Source organism: Dendropsophus ebraccatus, chromosome 4 (assembly GCF_027789765.1).
Source record: "Dendropsophus ebraccatus isolate aDenEbr1 chromosome 4, aDenEbr1.pat, whole genome shotgun sequence".
NCBI lineage: Eukaryota > Metazoa > Chordata > Amphibia > Anura > Hylidae > Dendropsophus > Dendropsophus ebraccatus.
Window position 1 is genome coordinate 16,851,516 of NC_091457.1, and position 12,087 is coordinate 16,863,602.

Sequence of the window (12,087 nt, forward strand, 5' to 3'; positions counted from 1 at the left end):
CTTGGCCACGCTGAATATTCATGTGTATGGGGAGGACAGGAGAGATAACTATCAGGTATTGAAGGTGTATGCCCACCTACAGGGCCTGAGCCACTGAGTAAACAAGTCCTGATCTCCCAGATCAGATCTCATCTTCACAGCCTATTATGGTGTGTTCACACAGTCAGGTTTTTAATTGCAATTAATGGGGAAAAAAAAGGAATGCATTTGAAAGGAGGAGAAATCTCAGTCTTTCCTTTATGACCCTGATGATGCTGAGACTAGGAGAAAATATATGTACATGGGTAAGTAACTGGCTAAGTGCTAGAAAACAGAGGGTGGTTATTGATGGAACATACTCTGATTGGGTAACAGTTACTAGTGGGTTACCGCAGGGGTCAGTATTGAGTATACTCCTTTTTAATATATTCATAGAAGGGCTACAGAGTAGAATCTCCTTTTTTGCAGATGATACTAAACTGGGTAAAGTATTCACCACAGAGGAGGATAATATCATATTACAGAGGGATTTGGAGAAGCTGGAGGCTTGGGCAAAGAAATGGCAAGTAAAGTTCAATGTGAATAAATGTAAGGTTATGCATTTAGGGCGTAGAAATAATAAGTACAGTTAAGAACTCTCTGCCACATGATGTTGTTTCATTAAATAAGTTCAAGGGAGACTTGAGCGCTTTTTTTGAAAAATGTAATAATTGTGCGGCCAGGGCTGATTGTCCGTACAATCCGACATGTCTGTGTGATTGTGGTGCCAGTCGGGTCTGGCAGCTAATTCCCCGGCCCTGGGGGGTACAGATCAGCTTTGTGTTATCTTAAATTGCTCCCTCTTGAATGAGGCAACGTGAGCGCCGGATGAGTCAATGTGACTGTGTTCCACTGGCGGGGATCAGGGAAACCTCATTGTGCATCTTCTCTAATTGTTCTTCGCTCAGGATGACGAAAACAGCTCATTAAGATGTAAACAAGGTCTACGAGCCGCCATTAGCAGAGCATGCGGCGGGTGATTAGAGCTGGCTCTGTGGCAGGCCCTGTTATTAGGCTACAGGGTAAACAAACAGCACTAATTGCTCAAGAAAGTCAGTGCACCCTCTCTTAACCCTTACTGCACCGCACTCTAACATTAGTTTTAAATCCTACATGTTGGGTAAATCTACTTTTAGTCCCTTTTTTATGATCACTTTTTTTTCTTTTTAAATCAGCTCTGTGATTTACTTCTATTTAAAAATTCAGTACTTATCAGCTGCAGTATGTCCTGCAGGAAATGGTGTATTCTTTCCAGTCTGACGTGCTCTTTGCTGCCACCTTTGTCCATGTCAGGAACTGTCCAGAGCAGTAGGAAATCCCCCATAGAAAACACCTCCAGCTCTGGACAGTTCCTGACATGGACAGAGGTGGCAGCAGAGAGTACTGTGTCACACTGGAAAGAATACACCACTTCCTGCAGAGCATACAGCAACTGATAAGTACTGTACTGAATTTTTAGATAGAAGTAAATTACAGATATGTATAAGCCTGGGTTCACACGTTTTGCAATCTTTTGTTTTTTCCCATCCATTTTATGCAAAATAAATAATTAAAAAAAACTGATGCATTTGTCTGCGACCATTATGAACTGTTTTTCCATAGATTTCCATTATAAAAAAAAAAGGGGATCAAAAATGGAGAAAAAAATGCATAATTTTTTTTTTTAAGTGTACGCAAAAACGTGGAAAAACGTATGCATATAAATACATCCGTTTTTTTGCATAAAACGAATGATAAATAAAAAACTACTGCAAAAATACAGTGTGAACCCTAAATTCTACCGATCTGTAATTTATTATTATGTATTATTATTGTATAATTTATTATTATTATTATTATTATTATTATTACGTAATTTAAAAAACTCAAGTCTTCCAGTATTTATCAGCTGCTGCATGTCCTGCAGGAAGTGGTGTATTCTTTCCAGTATGACACAGTGCTCTCTGCTGCCACCTCTGTCCATGTCAGGAACTGTCCAGAGCAGAAGAGGTTTTCTATGGGGATTTGCTGCTGCTCTGGACAGTTCCTGACATCAGAGAGCACTGTGTCAGACTGGAAAGAATACACCACTTCCTGCAGGACATACAGTGGCTGATAAGTACTGAAAGTACTGGAAAACTTACAAATCTATATAACTTTCTGAAACCAGTTGATTTGAAAGGGAAAAAAACCTCGAAGGACTCCACCGTATAAATCAGCATTGGCCATTTTCTGGTGTCCCATTCTCCCCCATATACTTTATACTTCCCTCCATTGGCGTTTTGTATCTTACATCCCATAGCCGGGGACCTTATTGCGGTGATGAGTTCGGGGCTGACGTTTGCAGCTAATTTGTGAAATGTTCCTCAAATTGACCTGAATCCAGCTAGAGAATTTTCTAATGTCAGAGGTTAATGGAGGTCGAAGATCAAATTCAATGTAATGTCACCGGCTATTAACTCAGAGGAAGCTCCGACAAGAAAAGAAAAGCCACTTCCTGCCATCTTGTTCCATCACTTTTCCCCCTTTTAATAAACGTCTGGGCTCGTCCTTTCCTGTTTTCTCTTGTTAGATAAGTAAATTGCTTTTGTGTTATGTACTAGAAGGCATAACGCCGCCATAGAGTGCCAAGCACCATATACAATCCCTCAATATCAATACTCCTAAAAGTGTATGAGACTATATTTAAAGGGGAACTCCGGAGAATAAATTTTTTTTAAACATTAGTTTGAACACGTTCTAAATATATATATATATATATATATATATATATATATATATATATATATATATACAGTATATGCCCAACCCTCCTCTCCTATAATCTGCAGCTTGAAGGGGGAGGCCACAAAATACATTAAAGGGGTACTCTGGTGAAACTATTTTTTTTTTCTTTCAAATCAACTGGTACTAGAAAGTTATATAGATTTTTAATTTACCTTTATTAAAAAATCTCAAGTCTTACCGTACTTATCAGCTGCTGTATGTCCTGCAGGAAGTGGTGTGTTTCCAGTGCTCTCTGCTGCCACCTCTGTCCATGTCAGGAACTGTCCAGAGCAATAGCAAATCCCCATAGAAAACATCACCTACTCTGGACAGTTCCTCACATGGACAGAGGTGGCAACAGAGAGCACTGCAAATACACCACTTCCTGCAGGACATACAACAGCTGATAAGTACTGGAAGGTTTGAGATTTTTAAATCAAAGTAAATTACAAATCTATATAAATTTCAGTACATTTTAAAGAAAATAAATGTCTCCCCTTTAAGGTGACCATACATTATATAGTACAGTATAGGGTGTAGGGGAGGCCTCCTAACTCTCCAACTCCCCTAACTCCGCTGACCGCGTATCGCTACGTGTAACACTTATGCGTGGCCGATGGCTGACAGGCCGCTTAGACGCTGCTGCCGCCGAGACTGGTGAGGACAGGAGAGAAGACCGGGAGTGGGGAGAGGTAAGATATCAGGTGTTTGGTCAAGGACTGCATGGACATCGCTAACGATGTCCCTGCAGCCCTTAGTACCCGATTATCAGGCCGTCTAATAAGTCCAGTAAACAAGCGCTGATCTTGCTTTAGCTTTGGCCGTCCAGGCATGATGGGAGTTGTAGTTATGTAACAGCTGGAGAGCCGAGGTTCCCTCCCCCTGGTCTAAACCATGGATAACATTCATATATTCTCTCCCTGTAGGTAATTGGCCTCCTATGACATTGGTCTCCGTAAATGAGAGGAAAATGAGAGTGTGAGCCCCATTGGGGATAAGGCCTGATGTTAATGGTGATAATCTCTGTACAATGCTATAGAATACGTTGGTGCTATAACCAGGATCACTCATTACATATAGGAATACAGATCTTTGAGGTAAATTCTCAGACCCTGTAGAATAGTGAGGCCAGCCCCCCCCCCTTGTTACATGGAGGAGGATGAGTACTGGGATAGTGGCGGGGGCCTCCCTCTTCCTGCGGCTGATCACCAGCTTTTGCATCTCACAGTTTGACATCTTTTGCCTTAATGAATCAACCAATTACAGCGCAGAGTTGTGTCTAATGAGGCGGCTAATTACCACGGAGCGGGGGACCTCATCAGCCACCACCTTATGGGAGGGCTCTAGGGCATCACAGGGTGGTGACAACACGTATAATCCGAGTACACATGGAGACGGAAAAACATGAATATCCTATATGTAATAAGTAATGTTCAGACACGTCACTCATCTATCTATCTATCTATCTATCTATCTCCTATCTATCTATCTATCTATCTATCTATCTATCTCCTGTCTATCTATCTATCTATCTATCTCCTATCTATCTATCTATCTATCTATCTATCTATCTATCTCCTGTCTATCTATCTATCTATCTATCTATCTATCTCCTATCTATCATCTATCTATCTATCTATCTATCTATCTATCTATCTATCTATCTCCTATCTATCTATCTCCTGTCTATCTATCTATCTATCTATCTATCTATCTATCTATCTATCTATCTATCTATCTCCTGTCTATCTATCTATCTATCTATCTATCTCCTATCTATCATCTATCTATCTATCTATCTATCTATCTATCTATCTATCTATCTATCTATCTACAGTATGTATCTATCTATCTATCTATCTCCTTTTCTCCTATCTATCTATCTATCTATCTATCTATCTATCTATCTCCTATCTATCATCTATCTATCTCCTATCTATCTATCTCCTATCTATCTATCTCCTATCTATCTATCTCCTATCTATCTATCTATCTATCTATCTATCTATCTATCTAGAAATAGGAAAAAGAGCCGCACATCCAGGAGATCATGGAGCAGGTGCTGCACAGAGTAAGTCCCCTGGCCTGGGGATCCCCAAAAGTATGCAAAAATGTTCCGCAGCACACCAGCATAAGAGTGAAAAGGTGATTTATTCCAAAAATACAAAGGAGTACAAGAGATATCTATCTATCTATCTATCTATCTATCTATCTCCTATCTATCATCTATCTATCTATCTATCTATCTACAGTATGTATCTATCTATCTCCTTTTCTCCTATCTATCTATCTATCTATCTATCTATCTATCTATCTATCTATCTATCTATCTCCTATCTATCTATCTATCTATCTATCTCCTATCTATCTATCTCCTATCTATCTATCTATCTATCTATCTCCTTTTCTCCTATCTATCTCTCTATCTATGTATCTATCTATCTATCTATCTATCTCCTATCTATCTATCTATCTATCTATCTATCTATCTATCTATCTATCTATCTCCTATCTATCTATCTGCTATTTATCTATCTATCTATCTATCTATCTATCTCCTTTTCTCCTATCTATCTCTCTATCTATGTATCTATCTATCTATCTATCTATCTATCTATCTATCTATCTATCTATCTCCTATCTATCTATCTATCTATCTATCTATCTATCTATCTATCTATCTTCTATCTATCTATCTATCTATCTATCTATCTCCCTATCTATCTCCTATCTATCTATCTATCTATCTATCTCCTATCTATCTATCTATTATCTATCTATCTCCTATCTATCTATCTATCTATCTATCTATCTATCTATCTATCTCCTATCTATCTATCTGCTATTTATCTATCTATCTATCTATCTATCTATCTCCTATCTATCTCCTATCTATGTATCTATCTATCTATCTATCTATCTATCTATCTATCTCCTATCTATCTATCTATCTCCTATCTATCTATCTATCTATCTATCTATCTATCTATCGCATCCCCCTGAAAATAAGCCACCCCCCCCCCCCTAAAAGTTAAAAGTAAGGCCGCTAACCACTCACCTGACCCAGCAAAAAATTCGCAAATCGTTCCGTGTAAACAGTCGTTCACCGATTTAACCTATGTGCGAGATAGGCTTAAGCGATTGCAAAACGATTTTTCCGTACCATATATTGTTCCGTAAGAACGCTGATGGTTATAAAAAAAAAAAACTGTTACTTCTAAATCGTTAATCGTACGATCGGGCAAATTATTTCTCCGTGTAAGCGCAGCATTAAGCGATAATCTTCTGATGTAAACAATCAAACGACGGATGAGAAATCGTTCATCGTTGATCTCCTCTTTTGAGCTGACCTCAAAATCATAGTTAACCCCTCGCTAGCCTTTCGGTGTAAACACTCGTCGTTTGGCCATTCGCAGAGATCAGTGTTATTTTACAATATTAACACGATCGCATCAACGACTTTTTGTAGCGATTTATCTTTTCATTTATATGCTTGTCGTTGGCTAAACCAGATTTCTTTGTAGGTGTGTAAGGACCTCCAGGATAGTGCTGAGCCATGTGACCTTGACACGTCTGCCCCCCTGAGGTGCTAGCAGACAAGATGGCGGTGGGCAGACATTGCTCAATGACTGATCCTACTGATCAGGGGTCTCTCAGTCTGGGGAAGGGTATCTGGTGTCTGAGTGTTATCTACAAGGCAGGAGATAGGGGAGGGCAATAGTCAGCAGAATACATAGATAGAGTAGAGATACAGGTAATGCCTTGTGCTACTGATCTCACCATGAAGCTGCGGCTCAGGGGTCTGGTTATACGAGGTGGAGAGGGAGCAGTCACAGCCCGGCCCCGGTGCCTAAGGGCCCTATTACACGGAACGATTATTGGGCGAAAAATCGTTATATCGTTCAATTTTAAACGATAATCATTCTGTGTAATTGCAGGCAACGATCGAAAAATCGTTTGTATGTCGTTGATCGTTGATTTAGATCTGAACCTAAAATTATCGTTAATCGTTCGCTGTAATTCCACATTCGTTCGTTCAAGTTCCGCATTTGTTCACTAATCGTTCAGTGTAATTGCACATTGTTCATTGTTTTGCCGGGATCAGATGGAATAAACGATCGTAGTAACGATCGCAATAACTGATCGTAACTAACGACCATCGTCCTGTGTAATATGGCGACCAATTTTAGGTTAACGATAAACAGGTTAACGATAGTTTATTGTTAATCGTTAAAAATCGCTCGGTGTAATTGGACCCTAAGGGTACTATCTCACAAGGCGATTTTTCGTCGATTAACAATAAACGATCTAAAACGACTGCTATAGCGAACGACTTGAAATAGTTCACCCAATTACACGGAATTATGATCGTTACTTGCAGTCGTCCTGTCGTCGCTACTGCATTCATTGCTACTGAGAACGACCGAACGACGTCCTATTCTATGCGAACGATTTGCGAACGATCAACGATAAATATAGGTCCAAATTCTATCAAACGACCTACGAATCCACGTTGGTCGTTTAATCGTTGTCTGCTATTACACTAAACGATTATTGGTCACATCCGAACGATCTAGCAATTTTTTTTTTGAATGATAATCGACCCGTGTAATACCACCCTTATTCTACAAGGTAGATGAGATCTCCGGGCGTATGTAGTCGGCAGAGAGAAGGGTCAGGTAAGTTTTTGATATGTTAAAGTCTGGATGTGCAGAACTTCTCTAATAGTCGGGAGAAGCGCACCGCAGAGTGCTTTGCTCCCTGGCTTGCTGCCCTTTTTTTCATCTCTCTGCATTGTAAATCTATGGATCTATGGAGACCTTCTCCTGCAGCAAGATGGAGAGCAGTAGCGTAGTACAACAGGCTAGAATAGAGAAGCAGGGCTGCTGTCAGAGGGAAGGGGTGTGTGTTCAGCATGGACCAATCAGGAAGTGAGAATCACAGAGCTGTGCAGGAGGACAGTGACAGAAACTTTTCTATACAGCAGTGTGAATGGCTGAGTGTGAAGGAATGAGCAGGGCAGATGTGAGCAGGCACATGCAGCACTCTGTCCGGGGAGAGAGGGGTTACAGGTAAGAAATTACCTCCACAGTCCTGTCCTATGATGTAAGTCCCAGCCTGAAGTGGATCTTCTATAATTTGGAAGGTGAGGGGGACTTCCTGGGTCAGAGTACAGGGCTGTTGACCCCGCTATGCAGACTATGCCCCTCCCCCACTCCCCTTCCCACCCAGTACAGGGAGCTCTTACACCAAAGCAATGCTCTTAAACCAAGTCACAATTTTGAAAAACTGTGAGCTCTTAAACCAAAACGCTCTTAATCCAAGTTACTCTTAAACTGATCACTTAGCCTTAAGTTTGGTTTTATTTTCCATTTTAGTGTACATTACCACCAGGAATTCTGCTCAGCCCGACCACAAAGACCAGTGTTATCTAGGCAGATCATGCTGAAGCCATGTGATGTGTCCGCTCCGCACCCAGCCCAGGTTATCAGTGCCTGTCAGGCATGGGGCACCCTGCCTCTCCCGGCAGCCAAAGGTTCTTGGAAAAAGTGGAAACGGCTCATCTTACAGCGTATAGAAGTCTCTGTACATCTGATGTGACCCATGGGGGCAGTTTACTGCTTGTAAAAAAAAACACCAAAACACTTGGGTCCTGATTGATATTAGAGGGTGAATGGGGGCAATTAAAACTGCAATCTTTTTCTTTCAAATTAACTGGTTGCAGAAAGTTATATAGATTTGTAATTTGCATCTATTTAAAAACCTCCAGTCTTCCAGTACTTATCAGCTGCTGTATGTCATGCAGGAAGTGGTGCATTCTTTCCATTCTGACATAGTGCTCTCTGCTGCCAACTCTGTCCATGTCAAGAACTGTCCAGAGCAGGAGCAAATCCCCATAGAAAACCTCTACTGCTCTGAACACTTCCTGACATGGACAGAGGTGGCAGCAAAGAGCACTGTGTCAGACTGGAAAGAATACACCATTTTTCTGCAGGACACACAGCAGTTGATAAGTACTGGAAAACTTGAGATTACACATACACAGACAGCGATCTGGGAGCAGCAGGTTGGGCCACCCGAACGATCCTTAGATCATTAGGGCGGCCCATTGAGGTCAGCGGTCAGTCTGCTGCTGCCACTCTTATTACGAGCTGCAGACCGTCACTGCACAAATCGGGATCCTTCAACATGTTGAAATACCATGATCAGCTGACATTGTTCATGTGCAAAGCGTGCAATTACACTAAACGATTATCTGCCTGAACGGTTGTTCTCCGGCCAAGTATCTCCCCAGTATCACCCTATGTAACAGGCCCCAGCGATCAGATGATTAGCGAGCTTGTTTGTCCGTCATCCTAAGGGTCCTATTAGACAAATCGATTTTTCGCTTTCACTGATTAACAATGGCAAACGAGCGATTTTGCGAACGATCTAAAATCATTCACCAAAATACACGGAAAGATAGTTGTTAGTTGCGATCGATCGTTTGTGTACTCTAGTATACAAATATTCGTAATTGCGAACAATGGGGGAGATTTATCAAACATGGTGTAAAGTGAAACTGGCTCAGTTGCCCCTAGCAACCAATCAGATTCCACCTTTCATTTTCCAAAGAGTCTGTGAGGGATGAAAGGTGGAATCTGATTGGTTGCTAGGGGCAACTGAGCCAGTTTGACTTTACACCATGTTTGATAAATCTCCCCCAATGTGTACAGACACTGAAAGATTTGGGAACGACTAACAATGATTTTATGGTCAGCTCAGTATAGTTGTTTGATCATTGCCTGCATACACACGGAAAGATTAAACAATACAACAATTTTTCGCACGATATTCTTTCCGTGTAATAGGACCCTTATAAAGATTGGCCGTCAGCCACACATCTCCCTGCACAATAAGGGAGGTGGTGCAGCTGACGGTTAACGGACCACACAAATCTAGTGATCGATTGTGTCACCCTGACCACGCAAGTAATAGACCTAGTAAACAAGCACCGATCAAACTCTCTGCCATTCATATGTATGGGGAGGGATCAGGGAGATAGTATCTTTATCCTATTAATTTTCATCAATGTAGCGCTGCTATAGGACATGATGCCTGAGCTGGAAGGTGCAGCTTTTGTTTAGTGAATCCCTGCAATCCTGACGGAGACATCAGTCTTACCTGTGCAGATGGCATTTCACTCATAGCTTTCGACATTATACAGTCAGAAGACCCAGGACCCCATTTTTAGAAATGAAAGGGAAAATTACATATCTGATACCCCAGCAAATAATGGATGATGGCAAAAAAAAAAAAAAAAAATTATATATATTTTATTATATATATATATTTTTTTTTTCAGATCAACTGGTGCCACAAAGTTATATAGATTTGTAGTTTACTTCTATTAAAAAAAATCTCCAGTCTTCCAGTACTTATCACCTGCTGTATGTCCTGCAGGAAGTGGTGTATTTTTTCCAGGTTTTCTATGGGGATTTGCTCCTGCTCTTGACAGTTCCTGTCTCGAACAGAGGTGGCAGCAGAGAGGACTGTCAGACTGGAAAGAATACACCACTTCCTCCAGGACATACAGAGGCTGATAAGTACTGGAAAACTGGTGATTTTTTTTTTTTTTTTTTAATAGAAGTAAATTACAAATCTCTATAACTTTCTGACACCAGGTGCTTTGAAAGAATTTATTTTTGTCCGCTGGCGTACCCCTTAAAAAGCTGCTATATTGGATCACAAGCAAGTTTTCCAGGGACGCCACATTGAACGCGTCAAATAGCTGTGCATCACAGTGAGCGTTCTTGGGTGCTGTTGCAATTCTCTGTGCTGACACTATCACCGTCTACCGCCACTATACATCCTCTTCTGTACTGCATCATTTGGATCATAGCTTCAGTATATATATATATATATATATATATATATATATATATATATATAAAATTTTGCAAAAAATGGTGAGCACAGGCATTCTGGAAAATGTGGTTAGAAGATGCCAGCGGTCGTCCTCTGCACATCATCCAGTCAGCAAATCGCAGGCTGGAAGTGATTCAGCTACTTGACCCATGATGCTCCTCATCCAGTCTGCTGGATAGTATAGTCAGCAAATCAACAGGATTAGCCTTGTCTGCGGCCATGGGGGAAAATACAGGATTTATAGCAAACATCGCAAACACTAATAACCAGCCTGAAAGTGGAGGTATACACACAACTAATAGTCCTGATCAGTGTCCCCATTACAAGGACAGCAACTACAACCCATATCAGGCCATACTGAGATCTGCACTCTATATACAGGAAACAGGACGGCAAATATTAATCATTGGTTTAGTACTAGATTTTTAAAGAGGTTAGCCAGGATAAAAAAAAAAAAAAACATTGCTACTTTTTTTTATTTTTTAAAACAGCTCCACCCCTGTCCTCAGGTTATGTGTGGTATTACAGTTCAGCTCCATTCAACTCAACGGAACAGAGCTGAAACACCTTACACCCTAACTGAGTGGTGCTCTCCAGCTGTTGCAAAACTACAACCAGGGGCGTAGCTAGGATTCACAGGGCCCCATAGCAAAAAAATTTAAGGGGTTCCCCTCCCCTACGCACAAAACAAAGCACTGCGTATATATGTATATACGTATATATATATATAGTATATGCTTTGTGATGTGGCCAAAAAATTAAATCTTATGTATTGTAGTGTGTAAGTGACCCAATGTTCAAAAGACAAGGATATATCTGCTTTACTGCTTGTGCACTGATAACCCCTGACCTCTGCACAGAGCCCTGCACATTTTCCTACTTGCTGGCCACTGCTGGAGAACAGAGGTCAAAGGTTATCTCTCTGTCTTCTGCTTGTTAACCCTTTTTTGTGTTGCAGCATGGAAGTAAACACTGGGTCACTTACACACTGCAGTACATAAGGGGTTAAGCAGAAGGGCACTCACTCTTGACTTCTCCCCCAGGCCCCCCTCCTCCACAGGGCCCTATAGCAACTGCCTACCCTGCCTCTATGGTAGCTACGCCACTGACTACAACTCCCATCATGCCTGGACAGCCAAATGGCTGTCCAGGTAATGATGGAAGTTGTAGTTTTGCAGCAGCTGGAGAGCCAAGGTTCCCCACCCCTGTGCTGACCCCTTAAACACAGGTTGTCCAGGAGGGCCACAGGTTTTGCATCCCTGACCTATAGTCATATGGTTCCTTGTACATATTATATTAGTATTGTGAATGATACCGCTTGTCATGGGTCAGATCACATAGAAGTAAGAAGAGGAGACTTCTGGGGGCAGATGTTTGGCGTTGCACATATGACATACGGCACATACGGCGGACACA

The 12,087-nt window shown here is 41.2% G+C and overlaps 1 protein-coding gene and 1 long non-coding RNA gene across 2 annotated transcripts in view; one reads left to right on the forward strand and one right to left on the reverse strand.

The window, feature by feature from the left end:
• LOC138787899 (uncharacterized) overlaps positions 1-8,406 on the forward strand; it is a 38,398-nt gene extending 29,992 nt beyond the window's left edge. Inside the window, exon 2 of the long non-coding RNA XR_011362528.1 lies at positions 8,142-8,406. This is a non-coding gene — a long non-coding RNA (uncharacterized lncRNA). The remainder of the gene's footprint in view (positions 1-8,141) is intronic.
• Positions 1-12,087, reverse strand: part of NAT10 (N-acetyltransferase 10) — a 364,178-nt gene that overhangs the window by 78,165 nt on the left and 273,926 nt on the right. The gene's annotated exons all lie outside the window — the stretch shown is intronic.